The sequence below is a fragment of the Coenobita brevimanus genome, chromosome 1, assembly GCF_032717465.1.
Source record: "Coenobita brevimanus isolate Jiangsu-jjx chromosome 1, ASM3271746v2, whole genome shotgun sequence".
Taxonomy (NCBI): domain Eukaryota; kingdom Metazoa; phylum Arthropoda; class Malacostraca; order Decapoda; family Coenobitidae; genus Coenobita; species Coenobita brevimanus.
In genome coordinates, this window is record NC_136954.1 from 45,498,680 (window position 1) to 45,523,679 (window position 25,000).

At 43.1% G+C, this 25,000-nt stretch overlaps 1 pseudogene; it reads left to right on the plus strand.

Annotated features, from left to right (window-relative positions):
• LOC145395838 (glutamate receptor 1-like) overlaps positions 1-25,000 on the plus strand; it is a 378,247-nt pseudogene that overhangs the window by 34,250 nt on the left and 318,997 nt on the right.

Here is a 25,000-nt window from a genome sequence, read left to right on the forward strand (position 1 = left end):
CTAACCAAGCTTAACCTAACCTAACCTAACCTAACCTAGCCGGCTTAGTCCCGTCCATCATCTCCCCCCCTCCCCGCTTGCCCTCACCTTCCCTCCATCTCTTGTTACCGTGCCTCATTAGCCAAACTCGTTCTGTTTCGAGAGGCCAGAGAGAGAGAGAGAGAGAGAGAGAGAGAGAGAGAGAGGGAGAGAGAGAGAGAGAGAGACGTGTACAAAGAAGGGAGGGAGGAAGGAGAAGAGTGGGTCGTACAAGGAGCTGGGAGAGTACGCCTAACCAGACATCACCTAATCTAACCTAACCTGCCTTTATCTCACTTAACCTAACTTAAGCTAACTTCACCAGACCTTACCAATTTTAAGTAAACCATATCTAACTTAACCCACCATTTTACCTGACCTAGCCAAACCTAAGCTAATAAAATTTACCCAACCTGGGCTAACCGCATCTCACCTAACTGATCTAATATCGTGCTTTACGCTAACCTCCGTAGCTCGAGCCATCAACCCACCTCGTCTCCCAGATCATAAACAAGGCCACCATCATCCTGCATCCCATATCATTGCATCCCACCTCCTTACATCCCACTTCCTTGCATCCCACCTCCTTGCATCCCACCTCCTTGCATCCCACCTCCTTGCATCCCACCCCCGTGTATTCCATCTCCTTGCATTCCATCTCCTTATATCCCACCACCTTGCATCCCACCTCCTTGCATCCCATCTCCTTGCATCCCACCTCATTGCATCCCATCTCGCGTCCCATCTTGCATCCCACATCCTTGCATCTCGCCTCATCAGCTAAACTCTTTCACCTTTAAGTCAGCAGGTTGGAGCAAAAATTAGATACGGAGACGGGAGACAGAATGGAGATCAGCTGGATATAGGAGCACCGAGGAGAGTATGCTTAATTTGATTTCTACAGAAGTTATGCTCTAATCTTACCTAAGCTAACAGAGGTTAACCTAATATCACTTATGGTTTTTTAATCTCATCTCATCTCAACCCCACCTCACCTCACCTAATGTTGCTTAGCCTAACCTAACCTAGTTTAATTAACTTAACCTTATCTCATTTAACTTAACGTAATCTATCCAAAACTCACCTAATCTAATCTCACACGTTTTCATCTACTTTAATTTATCCCTCTTTAACCTGGCCAGCTCAAACCACCAACCTCCTTCCCCCGCCCCCGTATTCTCCTTCCTTCCATCATTAGCCTCTCTCTCTCTCTCTCTCTTCCCCCAGCGTGGGCCACTGAACACATAATTAAACCCCGGAAAAGCACGCTGGATTAAGTGAGTCTTGTACTTTGGTTGAACGAAACGATGGGAAAAAATGAATGACGATAGTTTATGGAATTATTTTGCCTCCACGGAAAGAATGAATGAAGTAATGAAGGAAAAAAGAGAAGTGAAAAATGAATGGATATAATTTATACACTTACCTTTGCCTCGAGGAAAGGACGGAAGGAAGGAAGCTAATGGTGGAGGATGGAAGAGAGGAAATGGTGAAGGAAGGAAGCTAATGGTGAAGGAAGGAAGGAAGTTAATGGCTAAGGAAGGAAGGAAGTTAATGGTGAAGGATGGAAGGAAGTTAATGGCTAAGGAAGGAAGGAAGTTAATGGTGAAGGATGGAAGGAAAGAGAATGAATTTAGATAGTGGAATTACCTTTGTCTCACGAATGGAAGGAAGGAGGGAAAGAAAGAAGAGAGGGAAAAACTGAAAAGTAAAAACGTACTATGCTGGGGATTCTGGTATTACCTTTGCCTCCCCTGAAAAATGAGAGAGAGAGAGAGAGAGAGAGAGAGAGAGAGAGAGAGAGAATTATGATAGTATTGATAATCAACTTTATCACACCAAAGTTATGGAACGAAGGAAAAATAATTCTGAGAATCATCTTTACCACACCAAAGCGAAGGAACGAAGGAAAGGCCAAAATATGATTTTTTGTTTTTCTACAGTTTTTGGACCCACCATTTCTGCTGGTAAATCATTATAATCGTTTCTTTATCGCATTATTTTTTAGTTTTGCTGTCAGTATCCTTTGTGCGGTAGAGGGAGAGTTTTAACTAGCTGTAATTATTCACACTAGAAGACAGGGTGTGGGGAAGGATGGAGAAGAGGGGAAGGGGAAGAGGGAGAAGGCAGGGGAAGGAAGAAGGGATTGGAGGTAGAGGATGAGGGAGAAAAAGGAGAAGGTAGAGCAAAGGGATGGGGAAAAGGGAGGGGATGGGAAGGAGGGGAAGGGGAAAAAGGGGGAAGGCAGGGGAAAGAAAATGGGATTGGAGGTAAGGAGAGGGGAAGATGGAGAAGGAGGTAGGCGGAAAGGGGTGGGGAAAGAGGAGGGGCTTAGTAAGAGGCCTTCAGTGGGTTTATTCATCAGTATGTTTTTTTTTGGGGGGGGGAGCAGCATTATTGTGGAGGGTGTGCCGAGAGAGGGAGGAGGAGGATGGAGGAAAGTAAGAAGGAAAGAAGGAGAGGGAGAGAGGGAAGGAGGGAGGGAAGGGAAGACGGTGGCGTAGAAAGTGTTGGATTTGAGGAAGGATGGAGGAGGAGATGGAAGGATACAGGGAAGAAGGAAAGGAGGGTGAAAAAATGGGAGAGAGAGAGAGAGAGAGAGAGTCTTTTATAAATGTAATGTGTCATCTTTTGTTAATGTTTAGTCTTGGGAATGAATAACTTTGCGAGATTTTAGATTATGCTTCATTCTTAAACACACACACACACACACACACACACACACACACACACACACACACACACACACACACACACACACACACACACACACACGGTATAGTATCGTAAGTAGGGAACTATCGTAACTGTAGGTAGTGGTGGGAGTTGGTGGTGGTTGTGCAACGCAGCCACTAAGCTGCGGGGGATTTCCGTCGCCAATATCTCTCGCCTCGACGCCAGCCTGGATATTTCATGGATTTTCCTCGCAGGTGAGATACGATATAGATATTCGATAAATAATCTTGGGAAGCACCTACGCTTGAATATTTATTTCCCCGGGACTCCCAGGTACTCTGGTGACATTTATATAATTGTGCAGATAAGAAGTGGAACTGGAGTTGGAATCATGCGAGTATGTGGACAGTTAGATGGATTGTTTCGTATCCTGTCTGAAAAAAAAATTCTTATAGGAATTTTTACACCCGAATAATAATTTTCCGTGCGCTCTACATACTCAGTTGGACTTGCATAGTGTTCTAGGTGAGGCAGGTTACTATGCAGGCTCCTTTCACGCACTTAGTATACGAATGGTGCCCTGACCAATAGACGGTTAAACAGGGATAGAATTTTATAATGTGAGAAATAGTTACCGTATACATGAAAGTGGGTGTATTTCGTAATGGATGGAGTATGGGTATTATAAAGAGTGCTTTCTATGGGAAAGTTTATGATTCATATATGAAAGTGATTGGTGTATTTCTCGTACTTATAAGTTATCCAAGGGAGGCCTTACGCTTAACCTGGGCTCCTGCGTACTCAGTTGAAATGATATAGTGATGGGGTAAAGGAGCCTAACACAGGCTTCTATGACCTACTGTCATCTGAGTAATAATGTCTGGCTTTACTTTCAGGTTTCTGTGACTCACTCATCCAAGCAAAACCACATAGCGTTAATTACAATGCAGAACTAGAATTGCACCAACCATGAGGGAGTGGATGGTACCAGTTTTTAATGCGTTCAGGCTCTAGTGACTTAGGCCTTTATTCTCCTCAGTTAGGAGGCTCCCTAACACCTCTTCCTTAGCGATTTCTTTTTTGGATATGGCTGGCCAGTCTCTTTTGTACGTTATCCATGCAGATTATGACAGTAATAGAATGATTTCTGTAACCTGAAGAACCGGAAGGTCAAGCTAAATAAGTCACTTAGGAAAAGATGTTAGGGAACTTCCTTAACTAATGTGAATACGGGACTTACTCTCAGCTGAATTAAATAGGTTCAAGTGAAGTGGTGAAACCTTCAATTGATTCTACACTGAGTGGCAAGCATACGGTTTCTTATAGTCCAAGAAACCACTTAGTACCTTAGGTGGTGACCATATAAGCAAATGGCCGATTTGTGGCTTAGTGGGTTGAGGTGCTCCAACTGGATGTGACCCTTGGGATTATATACGAGGGATGATTGCGATTTATTGCTCACACAATTAACTGATCACTCTTCCTTAACCTCAAACAACCGGATTAAATGGCTTGGCAGTTCCGGCAGCCTGGCATCATTTATAATTTATAAGAATCTGTCTCGGAATTTATTCTTACGATCTAAATCCTACGATCTAAATCCATTTGATGTGGATGGAAGGCATGATCAATCAGCTTCAAGATCATTAAATTTAGGCTTCTTTGTTGTTTATGAGTGGATCTGCGGCGAGTTGAATGAAGGTAACATACATTTTTCTATACTTCCACATATTTACTCTTCAGTTTCACTTAAATATAATACACCCTTCCGTAATGTACAGTATACATATTCAGAAATTTACCCCCTCAGCAGTTTACCCGATCAGAATTTATCCACTAAATAATTTACTCCTTCAGTAAATTACCACCTCAGTAAATTATTCATCCATCATCGCATCCTGTTCTGCCCCAGTATGAGCGTAGGGATCTGGTGCTAGCCTACTTAGTCCCAGTTTTTAAGGTGAGGGTGACCAGCCCCACTTCTCGTGAGAGGCATTATGTGAGCAGTAAGCCACAACCAACCCTCAAATTAAACCCTTGTGGGTCCCATTGGGTTGGAACGCCTTAACCCACTAGACCACCGAGCGTCCATTAGTGATATGATTATCAGCCAGCTTAGTAAATCGTTCCTTTGATTAAAGTGACCCATTTGGCGTACAGGTCAGTGTAAAGCCGAATCAGTAGAGAGTTGGCCTGCAGTCCTATTGGACCCATGTTCGAATCCCGGCTGGGACAGGGAACAGTTTAAAGATTTGAATTTCATTAAAGCAGACTTTACTGATCTACTAAATGACCCGCAGACATGTCATGAAAATACCCCCGCTAATACCAATACACCAGTCCTGTATGGGACAGTCCTAGATGGACGTAGGAGGACTACTGGGCCTTGGTAACGTGCTGTGAAGCCTATGCCAGGTGTCGGACACATGAAAAAAATTACATCGAATGAGGGGATGGTTTGTACCCCCAGCTGTTACTGCTTTATCCCTTCAGTATTTATTAACTTAAATTGGCCCCTGCTGTTAGAAATATTTATGTAAGTAGAAGCTGTAATTTGTGTGTCGGGAGTTAATGTTTATCTCGTCCAATCGATTGTTCTTTAAAAAGTGTATTCTTGCTATATCCATACGATTGTATTCAGCTCAGAGAACACAAGAGTACCGTGCTAAAATAGAACAAAATCGTCTGGAGAGAGGAAAGAGAATATAGAAAGTACGTGGCCGTATTGAAGAGACCAAGAGAATGAGCGTAGTATAGGAAAGGGATGCTTGAATGTAGGAGGGTTAGGATGTAGGCCCGTATTTTTTTTTTTTTTCGGGTAAGGAGGCTTCCTAAAACCTATTGCTTACCGATTATTTTTTTCTAAACTACCATTTAATATCTTCTTGTATTGCTTCTTATACCCTTTCAATGTCGGCATAGGTTGCATGAATAACAAACAAGAATATAGTAACGGAGCAGATACAGAAAGAAACTGGTAAGGAGGAGGTCTTAGTAAGCTTCCTAACCGTACAAGAATACCGTCCAGAGACCAACCCCTTCCATCCAGTGACGTATATAATTGTCATTATATTCATGTTACTTCCATAGGGTTTTATTCAGCATGAGAGAGGCTTTGGGAACTGGAGGGGTTTGATGCAGCATTCATTGACCCCGGCATTGGTGGAGGGGGGGGGGGGTGGCATCCAAACTGCACCGGGGTACAGAAACACACGATCAATTCCATGTCGTAACTCTCGTATTGATTTGCAGGAAGGACAAGGTGGCTGTTGAATCTTCCTGTGTCACCTGTTCTGGCTTAATATGTAGATCTTAGTTATGGGACGATGATTACTGCAGGTTATAACTGTCTTTTGCAGGAAAACCAGGGCAAGGAGTGTTAGATTGTCCCTTGTCTAGTTCTTCCTGTAGAAACATATTTAAGTTTGGTCTGGGAATCTATCGTAAATATGTTTGAGAATCCCACCCATGAATAAAATTTTCTAAAGGTACCAGGAAAAAATAGAAAAAAATATTAGATTCAAGGACGAAAGTTGTGGGTGAAAACGAATACTATACTGTGTGTGTGTGTGTGTGTGTGTGTGTGTGTGTGTGTGTGTGTGTGTGTGTGTGTGTGTGTGTGTGTGTGTGTGTTGTTTGCGCTCCATATTTTGTTTTTGCTTTTTCCTTGTCCCGATTTTCCCTTTGCTGTCTCCTTTTTGTCAGTCTTCAGGCAGTTCAGTTGACCTGAACGTAATGACTCAGCTCCTGTCACCAAATGCAGTCAAGGTAATTACAGTCAGCTGTTTGGGGGAATGAAAAAAAAAAAATAAACTTTTCACCACGTTTCTCTCTCTCTCTCTCTCTCTCTCTCTCTCTCTCTCTCTCACTCACTTTTGTCATTATATGTTGAAAAAGTCTGTAGAATTGTTGAAAACGTTGTGGGAGGCTTTTGACCTGGAGTAAACTGACGCAGACTGATGATGAAAATCATCATCACCATCAGCATCTTTCTAGTGATGTTAATGATGATGATGATGATGATGATGATAATGATGATGATGATAGTCATAATGATGATGACGATAATTGGGGAAACTATATCATGAAAAATCTACAACACTTAGCAGATGTCATCATCAAAGATAAACAACGAAAGTGTTTATCAGTTATCTTACTTAAAAGCTTCAGTTCCAGCACACGGTATCTGCTTCAGGAAAATTACAGCTTGATTCGTGTGTGAGGCATACTGAGGTAAAACGTAATTATTTCCCATTCATTTTCAGCACCAAATGGTCACGTAAACACCTTGATCGTTTCTATTTACCTCTGACGAAAAATCGAGTCTTGTTATAAGATTCTTTTGTTTGCCGCCCTGATGCAGTTTTATATAACAATTAATCTTCCTGTAATTAAATAAGTGCAACAGTGGCATCATGTACAGGTTATTAAAAACATCTCTAACGGGAAGGAGATTAAAGATGAGCAAGAATTAGGGAACACCTAATCTTTCTGTAATTAAATGCATATTATAGTACCGGTAACAGTGTATACAGGATGCTAGAAATTCTTTAACTGTAGGCGATGAGAGGAGAGAAGGAGAGAGGTGTGATTGAGGCATGTGTTTGAACTGTGGTGTGACAGTGTATAGTGTGACAGTGTGAGGTCTGGTTGAGTGTGGAAGTTTGCGGTGTGAGTGTGTAGTGTGTTTGGTGTGGGAGAGAGAGTTGTGTGATAATATGCACTGTGGGAGTGTGATATGTGACAGTGTGCGTTGTGGGTGTACAGTATATGGTGTGGTAGTGTGTAGTTTGGCAGTGTGTGTAAGTGTGAGGCGTCATGATGTGTGATATGCCAGATAGGTGTGTGGTATAATGCGGCGTGGTAGTGTGAGGAGTGGTAGTGTGTGTGTGGGAATGTGATGTTTAGTAGTTCGTTGTGTGGGAATGGCTGATGTGGTAGTGTTTGGTACGGTAGAGAGAGGGAGGGGTGGTAGTGTATGGTGTGGCAAAGAGAAGTGTGGTAGTGTTTGGTGTGGCAGTGTGTAGTGTAGCAGTGCGAGATGTGACAGTGAGAGGTCTTGAGTGTGTGATGTGGATGTGGATGGTCAGGTAGTGTGCAGTTTGTGTGTGTGTGCGGGGGTAGGGGTATGGTGCTGTGTGTTGTGAGTATGAGGTGTGATAGTGTCTGGTGTGGTAAGAAGACGTATGTGGTAATGTGTTGTGTTGGAGTGTGAAATGTGGTAGTGTGTAATGAGGGAGTGTATGGTGTGGTAGTGTGTAATTTGGCAATGTGTGTGTCAGATGCGATAGTGTGTAGTGTCGCAGAGAGATGTGTGGTGGTGTGTGGTGTAATCGTGTGTGGTGTGAGTATGGGATGTGGTAGTTAGTGGTTTATAAGTGTATGTTATGGTAGTATTTAGTGTAGCAGAAATAAGTGTATGGTAGTGTGCAATGTGGGAGTGTGAAGTGTGGTATGTGTTGTAGTCATACACTGCAAACACTTCTAACGCCCTGTGTAAAGGGAACTAGAATCAAGCTTATAAACCCCCTCCCTCCCGGATTCCCTGCTCTTTGTTATTGTAGGGAGGCTTAAGGAAGGACGGCAGAGACGGTGCTACAAACTTGCTCTGGCCCCATTCCTCTGCTTTTGCCTCAACCTGTTTTCGCCTTGACCGTTTGACTTTCTACACTGTTCCTATTTCTCCTTGTATGCTTCCAACTTCAGCCGTGATATTGCCATTTACGGCAGAAGGAGATATAAGACTCACATCGTGTCATTGAATTGCCCTCTGAAACGGGAAAAGGATTATTCCTCGCACTGGTATAATTTTTCAAATTAAATAATTCACGACGCAGTTATATCGACTTATATAATCAGTTTTGTTACTTCTTCATCAAGATCTAGCTCTCAGTACGGCGACATCATATTTTGGTGCATTATTTCAATTACCACACGATTTAATTAAGCTTATGGGGGCATCATGGTTGTGGAGAGATGGATGGGGTTAGGTATGTACCGTATGTACTGTATGTATGTATGTATGTATGTATGTATATAATCCCTCCAGTTTTAGTCTTTTTTTATTTAACGATGTAATCGCTTTGATGCAACAAGAATAACATGCATAAGACATCAGATTATTGGATAGGTAAAATTCTACTACTAGGACGAATTAAGAATTACGTTCTTGACACCGCCACACGATTCTATTTTGCCCAAGAGAATTTCGAACATTATGAGGGTGCTCTCTTAAACAGAATGAAATCGTGTAAAGGTATCAGAAATAAACTAATGAATCACGTAATCCAGTAAAAGATTTAATATGCACCAGTGACTCGTTATCTCTGCGTTAATTACCAATGATGTATATTTTTATGATTGGTTTATAAAGTGTTAATATCCTTCGTTACTCTTGCCAGTCTCTTATTTAGACAAGTGTTTATCAGTGAGGATGTCAGTAAGGGGAAGCTTACAGGGATGATCCTCTCTCTCTCTCTCTCTCTCTCTCTCTCTTTCTGAGTGTGGGTGTGTTATCACCATTATCTTCATCATCACAAACCTCTTCCCACTTCCAAAATAACATAAATGGTAATCAGAAGCATTATTAAGTAACATTTCAGCTACCTACTTTTCGCCCACCAAAACTCTCTTCCACAAATACCATCACACAATGTTTATCAATTCTTCAACTCTCCACAAAGACAGTTCAATCAAAGCAACACACACACACAGTGTCTCCCTTTCGCCCTGTAATATACTGATGGCTTATCCCTGCAAGCCTTTGTTCTCTCCCTCGCATTCTTCTCTTGCTCATATTCTTCTTACCCTCCTCGACATTCCTCTTACGTTCCTTTTATCTTCCTCTCCTTTCCTTAAACCTTTCTCTACGTTCCTTACTTTCCTCTTTGTTTTTACGTTCCCCTTGCCCTCCTCTACCTTCCTCACATCTTCATACCCTCTTACACTACTCTTATCTTTGCTCTCTTCACATTCTCATACCCTCCTCTGTGTTCCTCTTACCTCCATGTACGTTCCTCACGTTTTTTTTTTTTTACCTTTGGCTGTGTTCCTCTCGTCCCTTTTACCTTCTCTCCTTTCCTTACGTTCCTCTTACCTTTCCCCCCCTTCCTTACGTACCTCTTACCTTCCTCTTCCTTACGTTCCTCTTACCTTCCCTGCCTTCCTCACATTCCTCTTACCTTCTCTACCTTCCCTGCGTTCATCTTATCTTCTCTTCCTTCTTCACGTTTCTCTTACCTTCTCTCCCTTCCTTACGCTCCTCTTACCTTCTCTCCCTTCCTCACGTTCCTCTTACCTCCTCTGTCTTCCTCACGTTCCTCTTACCTTCCCTCCCCTCCTCAAGTTCCTTTTACCTTCTCTCCCGTCCTTACGTTTCTCTTACCTTTTCTCCCTTCCTTGCGTCCCTCTTACTTCCTTACATATCCTTACGTTCCTCTTACTTTGTCTCCCTTCCTTAGGTTCCTATTGCTTCCTCTCCCTTACGTTCCTCTTACTTCCTCTCCCTTACGTTCTTCTTACTCCGTTTCCATTCCTTACGTTCCTCTTACTTCCTCTCCCTTCCTTACCCTCCTCTTGTCTTCGTTTTCCTTCCCTATGTAATTCTTACCCTCCTCGTCCTTCTCTTATGCTCTGTCATCAGTTGTCTTTAGTGCTCTTAAATTTTTCCTTCATTGACGACGAATGAACTGTATATTCATCTATATACATTATGTAGCCTATGTATAAATGTATATATCTATATGTATATATATGTTTTGTACGGTATATATCCATCTGTATGAATGTCGGTGTGTATGTATGTATGTATGTATGAATGTGTGCACGTATTTATTATATGTATATGTTTAAAAATACACACACACACACACACACACACACACACACACACACACACACACACACACACACACACACACACACACACACACACACACACACACACACACACACACACACACACACACACACACACACACACACACACAGGTCAACGCTTGTATTCTCTTCCAGGTAATATCATGTGATTCTGTTTACCTGAGTCACAGAAATTAGAGTGTTATAATTTCCCTTTGAATACAAGTCACAATGGCCCGTACACTTGTCGGTTAAAGAAGCTCCCTAACACCTTTTCTAAGCGATTTATTGTGCTTATCACACCCTGATAACCTATTTTGAGTTACATAAATCCCTCCTATATCGTCATATTCTGCTTATTTAACGGACAGAAGGATATTAACCACCCATATCCACAAATAAATCGCCGAGGAAGAGGTGACAGGGAACCTCCTTTTCCGACGGGAATGTGGGTGTGGGTGAAGGCCAGGCAGGGATGGGTAGAATATGGTCAGTAAATATAACATTATGTATACAGGGTCAACTGGAGGCAAGCAACCGCCCCTGCAGAGCCATGCCGTGCTGTGAACCAATGTTCCCGTGCGGTGGACAGCGCCTCGCCACTGCGAGCGGCGAGGAAAAGTGTGGAGGTTTGGTTCTTGGATGGACGTCGCATTTATGTCTCTTCACCCAATTAATACGGGTACCGTAGTATGTTCCACATTACCCCGTTATATGGTTACCACCTTTAGGGTTGTCGCTCAGTGTAGAGTCACTTTGGAAAGAAGTAGACAGCACTACATAAAGTGAGTGGATGATGGTCTCCACCATGTACTTTGGTAGTGCGTTGTAGCTTTGGGTTTCGTCGTTTTTTTTTTTTTTTAATAAAAGGCTGATGCAAGCCAATGCTAAAACACCATTTTTCTTTTTCCTCTCTCTTCCTGCCAGCCGGCCCTGTTTTGTTTGACCTGTTAAAGATATGGTGCTGACTTTCTTGGCTCATGTTAAGTTTACGGTGTAAGACTGAGCGAAGCCTGCGCCAAACCACACAGCGTTTTCTCAGACTCTTCCTGGCAGTCAGCAGTATAACACTGTTTAGTGCAGTGTGCATTTTTTTTTTTTTTCATTACGCTGGAGGTATATTACTGAAGCAAGACCATTCACAGCTTTTTACTCAATCTTACCCTGCTTATTAATCAAAGATATATTTCTCATTTTTTGATTTTATACGTTAATTTTTCAATGTTTTTTTCTTATCGATATGATCCTTACATTATTGGGAGTTTTAGCTTTCCATATAATCTTTTTACAGACAAATTTGAAGTAAGACCACGCCAGAACAAACAGCTTTTTTCTCCATCATTTTTTCTCCTCGCCTCCCTGCCTGTTTTGGTTTCTCATGGCCGGCGCCGCTGCTCCTCTCTTTCTTCCTGAATTTCCCCCTGAGTGAGAGCCATCGCCTGCGGTGTTATCGGCAGATATGTCGGGCGTCATCCCTGAAAATGCCCACCACCACCGGCCAGCATCGAGAAGCGCTGCGGATTTGTTCTGGATTTTCTCTTGAGGTTCTCTAAAAGTCTGGACCAGGAAAAGATCGTGGTGTTGGCGGAAATGTAATGCGATTTTACGGGAGGAAAAAAATTAATCGAGGCATTACGAAAATATGAAGGGGAAAAAAGTCAGTTTGACAAACGATCGAAATACATACTGCATGTACTTTTAATCTAAAAGCTTAATCCAAGAATAAGATATCTTTGGAGTTAAGAGAAATGTATGGGTAAAAGAAAAGGACTATATAACAGGTGGAAATATCGACGTATTTATATTTTGCAAGTAACAGAATCGAAACATTTATTTTTTATTTCCTTTTTCTAAAAGTCTTTGCCATGAAGAAGTCGTGGCGTTTTCGGATATATAAGTGGAAGAAGAGGTTGTTTAAGCAAGAATAAATAAATATATAAATATGTTAATAAGCGAGGTATTTTGTCCCTCTCAGATCTCTAAAAATTTGGAGAAAGAAAAATCAGCGCTTTAGCAGAGAACTAGTTGAATTTTTCTAAGAAGAAGAACCGAGGCATTACAAAAATATGAGGGAACGAACTTGACTTAGCAAGCCAAAATTATATACCGGTATGTAATATAAGGTCTGGGGTAAAAGTCAGGGTGTTTTCGAGACTGTACGATACACACACACACACACACACACACACACACACACACACACACACACACACACACACACACACACACACACACACACACACACACACACACACACACACACACACACACACACACACACACACACACACACACACACACACACACACACACACACACACACACACACACACACACACACACTAAAATGCATTGACTCGTGCTTTGCCTCGTTTTGTATATGTTTTGAGGCCTATAATTGCCTGGTTTACATACATATTTACATAGAGACAAGAGCTGTATGCAAATTCTTTCCCCCTCCCCCTCACCACCTGGTCCAGCATTCTAACTCCCTTCTCCCTCCTTTCCTAACTTCCCTCCTCCTGACTCCTTCCTCTAACCCTCTTAGCCTCTCCCCACCTGCTTCCCTTACCCTCCTCTTCCCTTAGTCTACCTTACCCCCTCTAGTCCCTCTCACATTTAGAAGCCTCTCGTCCCCTCTTCCCCATCCTCGCAAATTTTGACGCCTTCCTCTACCCCCTCATCCTCTCTTTCACCCTTATTGCCACCCATTCTTAGTCTACCTTCCCCTCATCCACCAAGGCTATCTCCCTCTCCCTTCTTATCCCCTCTTCTCCCCTTACCCCCTCCCCAATTTAATCTATCCTACCCCCATTCCTGTAGACTGTGTGTGTGTGTGTGTGTGTGTGTGTGTGTGTGTGTGTGTGTGTGTGTGTGTGTGATTTAGCATGTACTTTCCATGTTATGAAAATGCTATTGATAGAAATCTCGTGAAGATCATGCCTCTGATCATCATATAATAAATGACTAACACGGGGGAACAAGAGAAAATGCCAGACACACAACATCTCGCTATCGTTGGGTGTGTCGGGTTAAGCACTGCAGGGGAATACTATTTTAAGGAAATTTAGTGCATACAGGCTAAGATGCTGGCTCATTTTTTTGGAATGTAGAGACAGTGGGATCCATTTTTAAGGGGCAGGGCGTCACATAAGTTTTATATTCTGGCTTCCAAGTGGATGGATTCTTTCAGCTCAGAGGATGACCATGCCATTTAGCGTGTTAAGCCAATAGTGCATATAGAGAGATAGATAGATAGCTGGTTCGATGGATGGATGGAGGTACTGTGGCGTTTACGGTACTTTGGTAATAGGTGCAGAAGTGGGAAGAAGAAACGACCACAGTTGAAGTAGCAGAGATGGAAGCAGCAAAGGTGAAGATGACAGGAGATTGCATGATCATAGTAAAAGAGAGGAAAATGATACAACGATTCAGCAGTATGAAAGAAAGGTAGCAGGTTTAACAGCAGTGAGGAAACAAGGATTAGAGGGAAAGTAGCAGAGATGAAATTTGCAGAGTCGAAAACTGGAGGAATATGATGGAGGAGAGGAAAATGATGCTGGGTTCAGGATTATAAGAGAGGTAACAGGTGCAGAGGCCGCCCTGGGAGTGATGGAAGCTGACTGATGCAAGAGGATGAAGTTGTCATTCTTCTCTCTCTTACAGGCCATTGAGAGAGAGAGAGAGGCGTATCAACCCTGCAAGGAAACTGAGCAATGCATGGGGGTAAGCTCTCATTCCTTTCTCCCTAACAAGCCATTGACGTCAAGAGCTGCAGTTGACGTAAAAACAGTGAGTTAGTCCCCGGCCTGACAATGACAAAGATGGCAAATTGGCTTAGGCTGCTGTGTCTCGCTACCTGAGCTGTGCACGTTTCCCGCTCCTAGCCTCTCGTATGGTAAACAATATTCCTTCAGTTTTCACCAAGGATATAGTGCAATACAAATTATGCTTGGGTACGGAAATGCTGATCAGTTCCCTTATATATCCAATACAGGGTGGTATATAGGTAGTGCTTCTCTTCCACTATGCCTTGCGATTTCTTGCGCGGTGCGGGGATGGCGCAGTCAATGTTAGCAGTATCTTTCCTGCATTATCTGTTGATTTCCGGCTCCTATTGCCACACTCACGCCCACACCAGCATACTCAGCCGTTCCCGTAGCACACAACGTACCGCCAGATGAGTTTCTATTAAATAAAGTACTGCAGCTATTTACGGGCCGCCCAGTATTTGCAGATCAAGTGATATTCCTGCAATACTCAGGTAGATATATTACAATACAGATTTTCCTTGCACGTACAGATACGAATACACCCACTTGAGAATGGAATAGTGTTTACTTAGCTGTTGGTGTTTCATTCACTGGAAAAAAAAAAAACAGATTATACAATAACCCTGCGATATATTGCAGCGCAGAGAATCTCAGCCTCCTGTGACGATCTTTCACCTGAATAAAATCGTCTGGCGTTGGGTGAAATAGAATACCATGAGAATGTTATTGGTGAAAACATGTTATTGGTGAAAATATGAACACTCTCAGGCTCTTGTGACACGCTCTGTATTGAATATAATCGCCTGACTTCAGCTGGAATAGAATACTGCAGGTGTCTCGACCACGAGTGTGAATAACTGATATACTTAGTTAGTATTGCATGTGGAAGCAGAAGTAAGTCCTGAGCTGCTTTATACTGTTGACTGAATTACCATAATAGTCCAATAGTCCTCCTGTATTCATGCTGGTATATAGGAATACAGATTACCCGCGCACATGACATCAGAAAAAATGTGCGGAACATAGTAACCTGTGTGCTTCTCCCTTCTCCAGTTATTACTGTTTTTGCGTACAATTATGGAAGTCACTGGTAATTCGGAGCAAAATTTTCCTTCGCTTTAGATATATGAAATGGTAATCGCGTAAAAAAATCAAAATATATGAATACTACACATGGAAATATAGTTAAGCACTTCATTACAATGACTTGCGTCATATTGCTCGTGCAGACTGCCAGATAATTTGGTTTATCGCAGAGAAAATACTATACAAAGAAGTTGAAAAATGCTCCTCCCTCCATACTCGTATGTTATGGTGATCACTTACAAATCAACAACTGAACGTACATAAGTAACTCACATGCTGCTATTTCATTTACGTAAATAAGCGGAAATTGAGGCCAAGCATTACCGTTTCACACACACACACACACACACACACACACACACACACACACACACACACACACACACACACACACACACACACACACACACACACACACACACACACACACACAAACACACACACACACACACACACACACACACACACACACACACACACACACACACACACACACACACACACACACACACACACACACACACACACACACACACACACACACACACACACACACACACACACACACACACACACACACACACACACACACACACACACACACACACACACACACACACACACACACACACACACACACACACACACACACACACACACACACACACACACACACACACACACACACACACACACACACACACACACACACACACACACACACACACACACACACACACACACACACACACACACACACACACACACACACACACACACACACACACACACACACACCGTATCTGGTCGACCCTCATCTATTCATCTTAAGCCTGACGTCACATTTGTTGCATACCTCCTCGTGGGGAGGCCTGGCGGGGAGCTCAGTATCCGGAGAGAGAGAGAGAGAATTTTAACTGGCTTGTTGTCATGGCATTAAGAGACTCTGTAGTATATCTTCCTTGACCATATATTTCACACATTACACAATAATAAATTCTTCGTTGTCGATAATATATCGTATTAATATTGACAGAGTTTGCATAAATAACACAGGACGAAAGCTTGCATAGGAGTGTAGTGGAGTGTAGTACAGGTATTTGTAGGTAAGTGTAGTAGTGTGAGGTGTGGTGATGAAATGTGGTAGTGTCTGGTGTGCGTGTTAATGTAAGGTGTGCCCATGCGATGAGTGGCAGTGTGATGTGGTAGTGTGAATTGAGGGATTTGAACGTGTGTGGTGTGGTTGTTTGAGATTTGGCAGTGTGTGATGTGACATTGTGAGATGTGGTAGTATAGACTTATTGTGTGGTGTTGGGAAATGTGCCCGACTATGTAGTGTGGTAGTGTAAGGTGTTGTTCGCAATACAGTACAGTACTATGAAGTGTGACGGTGTCTGATATGCCGGTATGATGTATAGAAGTATGAGGTGTGATAGTGTGAGGTATGGCAGTGTGAGATGTAGCAGTATTTACAAGGTGTAGCAGTGTGAGGTGCAGCAGTGTAAAGTGTGGAAGAGTGAGTTATAGCTGTCTGTGCTGTTGCAATATGAGGTGTGGCAGTGTGAGATATGGTAGTATGTTGTGTAGCAGTAAGAGATGAGGTAGTGTGAGATGATGAATTTTGGCAGTGTGATGTGGCAGTGTGCAATGTGGCGGTGTGAAGTGTAGCAGTGTGAGATGTGACATTGTGCGATGAGGAAGTGCAAGGTGTTTCCGATATGCGGTGTGGCAGTTGGGGATGTGGCACTGTAAGATGTTTGTGAAATGTGTTAGTTTCGATATCTTCAAGTACACAGTAACCTTTCTGATGCCTGTTTTATTGCCATAAATTATATTAATACCTTCAAGCCAAGGACGTCTTTTCCATGCTTTGAAGCTATTTCCAGACAGTTTTGTTCAACGTAGGAAAGAGTTTGAGAATAGTATTGGTTTTATATATATATCCTTCATTACCCGCCTCACTGCTAAGGGGGCACTCATTATGTGAATCAAATAGTTTAGTAAGACCAAGAGTAAAGTGAAAATAATACGTCCTGGGAGTGAAGGAGTCAGGTAATGTTGTGGGTGGTGGATGTAAAGTGGATACCGTCTTTTTAACTGGTCTTTCATATCACCCCACCGACATGCCTTAGGGCTTTATCGTGTGTGTCATAGGAGGTTTCGTAGCATCCCTGTCCTTGTAGCTTCTTTCGCATACTGCACCTTAAATTCATTTGTATACTTATATTATCTTAATTTCGACATAATTTTGCATTAATAACATGAAATAGGAACTTGAGACGTAATCGGAACAAATTGCTAAGGAAGAGTTTTTATGACAGCTTTGTTGCCACTTGGAATAAGACCCATGAAAACACCACCACTGATACCGTAATACCAGATTGGAATGTAGTATCCATGACTTATAATACAAGTGACAGTACAGTAGGTGTTAGTGCCCAAGTGCCAGGAAGACGAGTGAGAGCTGCAGCGAACCAGCACTTTGTTGGTATGTCGGAGGTGGGTGACCTGACCTCTGAAATAGGTTTCGTAAACTGTGCCTAATGTCGAATGGGAATAAATGGAAATAAACCAAAAATTCTGCAAAGGACCAGCCCTTGTTTCGTGTGACGTAGTGGATAACTGGATTTTGGAAACGGGCTACCTAAGCTATATGCAGAGTTGAGAAAATGGAAAAAAAAAAAAACGTAAATGCACCCGAAAAAGTTTAAGGTCAGTAGATGAAAAAATACCAGTAAGTTTTTAAAATTCTTTCACCCAATATTTCTAGTGTCATGTCAAAAACGACACGTATTTCTAATGTAATTCTCGAAACACGGGTAAAATTCAATCACCATTAGTTTAAACAAATGTATAAAATGTCAGGACACTTTTTCCACTCAAGTTCGGAGAGATTAAATTAGAGAAAACGAAACTCGCTGGATTTTTTTTTTTTTTCTCTCAGCTCAGGTTTGATACGCGATACATTTGACCTGTCTTGCCCGAAATATGCTTTAATTAAATGTTTATTAAATAACCTCTTTATTATGACGATGAGTAAAGTCGTTTAGTAATAGAAGGAATAAAAGTTGATATTTCGTCGTTTAAGGATTTAAGGAGATTTTTTTTATGGACAGGGACTGGCCACTTGAAACCTGAGACCAAAATCGACTTTCGGTAACGAGAATAATTTAGTTAAGCTTTCAGTCGTCAACTGAGGGCCAGACAGCCTCACCTCACATCGTTCCAATACCTCTTATCTTATCTCAGCCATCCCGCCCCCTGACTCCAGCCACCTCACCAGAACCACCTCCTTTGACGCATTTATCTCCTTTTTCACTCTTTTTACCTCTTACATTTCCACCTCCACCTCCACCCTTCATTTCACGCCTACTTACTTTCCCATATTTCCCTTCCCCTTGGCCAGTCTCTCATTTTCACTTTCCCTTACTTATTACTCTTCATCATTCCCCTACCCATATAACCCTCATCATTCCCCTACCCACTACTCCTCCCTTCATTCCTCTACACATCACCCCGCCCTTCATTTCCTTACCCTTTACCCCTCCCTTCATTCCGCTATCCATTACCCTTCCTCTCATTCCCTACTTGTTACTCTTCCTTTTGTTACCTTACCCATTACACTTCATTCCCCTACTCATTACCCTTCCAGTCTTTCCCCTTACCCATTACCCCTCCCTTCATTCCCCTACCCATTACCCCTCCCTTCATTCCCCTACCCATAACCCTTCCTTTCATTCCCCTACCCATAACCCCTCCCTTCTTTCCCCTACCCATAACCCCTCCCTTCATTCCCCTGCCCATTAACCCTCCCTTCATTCCTCTTCCCATTACCCCTTCCTTCATTCCAGACCATAAACTCTCACTTCATTTTTCTTCCCTTCCCCACACCTCTACCCTGTCTCATTTCTCCCCCTCTCTTACTTTCCCCCTCACCCTTCCCCTTTACATCATATTCTCTCTTCTACCCCATATTCTCTCTACTACCCCTTCCTCCCCTCTTTCTCCCCTCCTCATACCCTTACACACTCCCTTCACCCCAACAAATTTTCACTTACACCTCCTCCCATACCCTCACCTCATTTCACGCCTTACCACCCAATAAATCACCCCTCACCCCTATTAATCTCCTCCCGTCTCATCCCAGGCCATCTCCCTCGTCACCCCAGATCAGTTCCTCTCGCTCGACACAGTCCATGGAGTAGCCAGCCAGCGTCCTTCTCTCCAGCCACTGGGGGGCGTATTCTCACTGCCATGGGGACTGTCGTAACACTTCTTCTTTAGCTACTTATCCTCCCTGTTGCACTTGTGTGCTCTTGATTCTGATCATGTTTATTGGAAAGGCATTAATAAGATAACTGTACAAATAAATTCAAGATCAAGCAGGAATTCCGTGATTAGACAAAACTACCTTAACTCGTTCAGTAAAGTGGGCCATTTTCCCTTGTTACCACCAGATAGCTTTGCTTAGGACCCCCTCTCCCCCATTTTTATTTTTATTTTTGAGAAGTGATCAAGGGTGCCCCCAAATAAGAGAATTATGCTGTGATAGGAGAGGAGGCAGAGGGGAGAAGGGAGGGGAGGAAAGGGAGGGGAGGAAAGGGGGGGCAGAGGGGACTTGAGGAGGGGATGGAAGTGAGCTGAGGGAAGGTAGAGGGTAGAAGGAAGGCAAGATAGAGATGAGAGGTGGACAAGGGAGAAGGAAGAGATAGAGAGAGAGAGAGAGGTGAGGGGAAGGGGGACAAGCGAGATAAGCGAGGGATGATGAAGGGTGTCAGAGCTTAGGGTCAGGATTGGCCGAATTAATGGATGGGAAGGAGGGGGGGAGAGAGAGAGAGAGAGAAACAGGGAGAGGGAGCAGGAAAGAAGAGGAGAGGAGAGGCAGAAAGAATGACAAGGAGGGAAAAGGGAATGTAGCTTTAATTCTACTCATACTGTCACTATATTATTTTCAGAGTAGGATAGAGTTCAGAAAATGATGGGGTTAAATATATCTTTCTACAGCATAACAGATCCCTTTAAGGCTGCATCAAACTGACTGGACCTGGCAAGAAATAGCCGGACGCCATATCCGTTTTATATATGCTCCCTCATAACGATTGTATTTGTGTAGGATAGAATTTTTACCGAGTGGATTAACTGTAGCCTGCATTAAAATCGGAACGACTGAAATTTCACTTGCTTTATTCTTGCTACCAACGGAGGATTTTATTTCTTCTTTGTATTTGGAGCTCGTCGTGTAAGAAATATAGTGAGTGGTAGCTGAAATCGTCCACTTTTTGTCTCGTATTGCCACAGGTCAAGGAAGCTCCCTAGCACATCTTCCATAACAAAATATTTTGCTTATCGCAGTTTACTGTCCTCTTCTGTGTTATGTAAATCCTTCCAGTATCGTTGTACTGTGCATAAATAACATAAAAGAGGTTATTAACCAGCCATATCAAATTAATAAGGCCCTTTGGAAGAGGTACTAGGACGCCTCTATACCTGACGAGAATACGGGTGACTTTTTAAGTGCATTTGTGCTGTTACGAGACGCTTTTATTCGTCTTAGGAATGGCCCTTCACATTAATAGTGGTAGTAGTAGTAGTAGTAGCAGTAGTAGTAGGAACCCCAGGTTCATCTGAATGTGAACCCATAGACTGCAGGCGGAAGTGGCCCCCCTCATGCTGTGCACCGTCTTCCTTTCAGGGGATAGGGAGGGAGTTGAGGAGCATTTGTATAATCAAACAACGGATCCGTTCAGCAATGTCAGTGCCACCGCGCGAAAGTGCCTTTCTCCAGCCCCTTATACTGAAGGGCTTTGTTAAGGCTGCCATATATTCAACCACTACGGGTCAGGTTGTTATACTGTACTAAGCCAAAAAAATTCGTTGGGAGATACCGAAAAAAAAAAAAAAATGACCTGGTCTTCGTTGGACACATTTAGTTTGTTGATTCTGTCTGCTTTAAGGCAATTTTGTTCGTTTGAGATAAATTATAAAAGTCTGATGGCCCAAACTGCCACAGTATATCTGGAATGCTCGACTTTTCTTCACCTGAGTAATATGGGTTTGGTTCAGCCTGCATAAGTAAATCAAAGTGCATCGAAAGCTTTGAAAAGGATAGCCCCGTCATGGTGGGATGATGTCTCTTAACTTTTTTTACTTTGACGACCTTTAAGTGCCGTCTCTCCTCTTGAATGCTGAGTTGTAACAGTAGGTTAACACTGGAATACGATGTTGCTCACGAAGAAGTGCTATGGAAAGGATAAAGAGCAGTAACATTGTCTTTTTCTGCCACTGAACTACCTGAATTAAGTAGCAAAATGAGAAAAATGTGGACCAAGTTAAAATGAAAGTCTATACAATTTTAAGGTGGCAACAAGTTTATTTAATTGATTGTGGTTATGGGATTCCTAAAATGATGTTGCTAAATCCTTTTTACCTTAACTTGACCCAGATTTTGGTCCTTTGCAACTTATCCTACGTAGCACAGTGGCAGAAAATAACAATACTATGGCTCTACATCCTTTCCACAGTATTTCTTCGTGACTAGCATATTCCAATGTCATTTTGTTGTTACAGCTCAACATTCAAGATGGATGGATGGCAGTTTTAGGCCAAATTAGAGAGAGAGAAAAAAAAGTGTATAGTATAATTAACTCCCTGGTGACTTGGAAGAGCAGTATCTGCCCTTTGCTCTATACCTCTCGTCTTTTCCTTTCATCTCTCTCCCTCCTCCCCTTCCTCTCCCTCCCTTACTCTGATTTCTCCCCATCCCCATCTCCGTCAGCGCGAAGCATAAGGATCATGTGTACAGTTATGTATATATGTGCAAATATTTAAGTCAATAAGTCTCTTTTATGGAGGATTTAATGAGAAAATAGAGAGGAGATTGAAACAACAATCACCTTTTTTATTTTTTTGCCTCCTCTTCCCCCCTTACTGGACTTCCCCCTTCCCACTCCCCCTTTTTCCTCTCACTTCTACCATCCCCCTCCACTCGTCCCTCCTGCCTTTTCTTCTTCCTTCCCTTTGTCCCATAGAGGTAGGATATGCTTTGTCCACCTCACCCCCTCGTCCCTCTCTCCCTCAGCAGCGAGCAGTGGCCAACATTCGCCTCTGTGTGTGTGTGTGTGTGTGTGTGTGTGTGTGTGTGCGCGCGCGCCTATTGAATATTATGTTAGGATGAAAATGAAGAGAGGCTACCATAATCCCTCTCCCCTTTTCCCTCTCCTCACTCAGTTCCCTTCCCTCTCCCCACCTCCCTCTTTCCCCCAGGCTCCCCTCCCCTCCCCTTCTTCACTCATCCCTCCCCCACCCGTCTCTTCTTGCCATCTCACCTGTTCCCTTTTCCTCTCCTTCCCCTTTTCCCATCTTACCCTTTCCTCTTACTCTCCTCCTCCCTTCTCAACTCTTACCCCTCTCCTTCCCCTCACCCACCCTCCTGTCCCCTTGCTCCCTCCAGCTCTTCTTTCCCTTCCCTCATCACCACTTTCCCCACTTCTCATCTGCCACCACCCCATTTATTCCCCTCTCATCTCTCAAGCCCCCCCCCCCTTTTCCCTCCTGTTACCTCCCTCTTCACCCAACTCCCTTCTCCCTCCCCTTTCCCTCTCCTATCCTCCACCCACACACATCTCTCATCCCCCGCCCCCTCCCCTCTCCCGTCCTCCCCCTTTTCGCATCCCCTTCCCCCCTTCCCTCTCGTATCCCCCCTCCCCCACCCATTCCGCAACCCCCTTCCCCCTCCCATCTCGCAACCCCCTTCCCCCTCCCTTCTCACATCCCCCCGCCATCCACTCGTAGCCACCATTTATATATGTACCCGCATATTTGCCCCCACTCCTGTAAACTCCTATTTCCATAAACATTTGGGAGATTCAGGCCTGAGATCAATTTTTTCTTTATTTTATTGAATTTTGTGCGTTATTTTAATGTTTTTTTCTCAGTTTAACCTGGGTTAAGATTTAAATCACTCGTATAGCCAGCCAGGGAAAAGAATTTTGTGGGTTGAACAGTTTTTGTAATTATTATTATTAATATAAGTAGTAGAAAGTAGTAGTAGTAATAGTAGTCTCAGCAGCAACAACAATTTTTTTTTTCTTCTTCTTCTTCTCATTATTATTATTATTATTATTATTATTTTTATTATTCTGCAAAAGAGGCACAGAGGGAAGAGAGAATCCAAGTTCGCTGCTAAGAAACGACACAAGAGACACGTAACACAAAGACATCGGTCCAGGCAGCACAGTACAGACGTACGTGTTCCTGCAGGTACAATACACAGGTGATAATAAAAACACACCCAGCACGTAACAAACACAGGGCGAAAGAGAATAAGTTAGCACGTAAGAGAGAGAGAGAGAGAGAGAGAGAGAGAGAGAGAGAGAGAGAGAGTCTGTGACCTGATTATGGTGAGTTTAAGTTACTGTTTCCTTAACAAAGAAAGTTAAGTGGCCATGGATACCCCGCAACACCTCTAACTTAGCGATTTTATCAACACTTTATCCCTCAATATCCCCATGTATGCTACTGGTCCAGACTATATCGATATTCAAACGATATAATGGGTCTTACAAGGGAATGTTAAGGAATGATATGGAAAATAAATCGCAAGAGACTAGGGGCTTGGACACCTCTTGTGTATGTAGAAAAGCAAGTCTCAGAGAGGAAATGATAAGGTGAGGAGGGTAGATAGGAGATAAGATAAGGAGGTGTGTGTGTTGGGTCAGTACTCTCTTACCTGCCCTGATGACGATTTGGTGTCTTGTTAGTTATTGGGTTCAGACATCTGCATTATTTTCATGTTGGCTTCTGACCTCTCTACTGCCTCGAATTTTGACCTATTTTTCCTATTTTTCCTTCCTTGCCTTCCAGTCACTGTCCATCCCCATCCTTGCGTGGGAAAGAGGGTATGATGGTGGTGATGATGATGATGGCGATGTTGATGATGATGATGATTCTCACTTGCTAATCTAGTTTTCCTCTCTCTCCCCCAGTCTGCCGTCAGTTCTCGCGGCCTGTGTGGGCGATGGTCGGGTCGGTCCAGCCTGACAGCTTTGATACGCTCCACTCCTACGCCAACACCTTCCAGATGCCCTTCGTTACGCCCTGGTTCCCGGAAAATGTGAGTACCTGCATTACTTATTTACCTATTATTGAATTATGTTTATATTGAGTATTGGGGGGAGATGATCTTGTGATGGGGATGGGATTTGTAATAAGGGGAAGAGAAGGAGAAATGACGTAGAAGTGTAGAAGAGGCTGTGAAGGACGAAAGGTGGAGAAAGAAGAGAAAATGGAGGAAGACGTGAAGGAGGAGGAGAATTGGTAAGAATATGACGATGGATGAAGAGAGGAGATGATGTGGAGGAGAAGTAAAGGAAGAGGGCTGCGGTACTCATTATTCTTACGACAGCACCTTCCAGATGCCATTCATCTGTCCATCCATCCATCATCCAGTCCTACTTTCCCCCTTGAGGAGCGTAGGAGCCCTGTACCAGGTAAGTTGGTCCTGACATTTAAGATGAGAGTGACCAGCCTCACTCATCCCTGAGTGGCAATATGTGAGCAGTAAACCCCAACCACCCCTTGAAAATAAACCT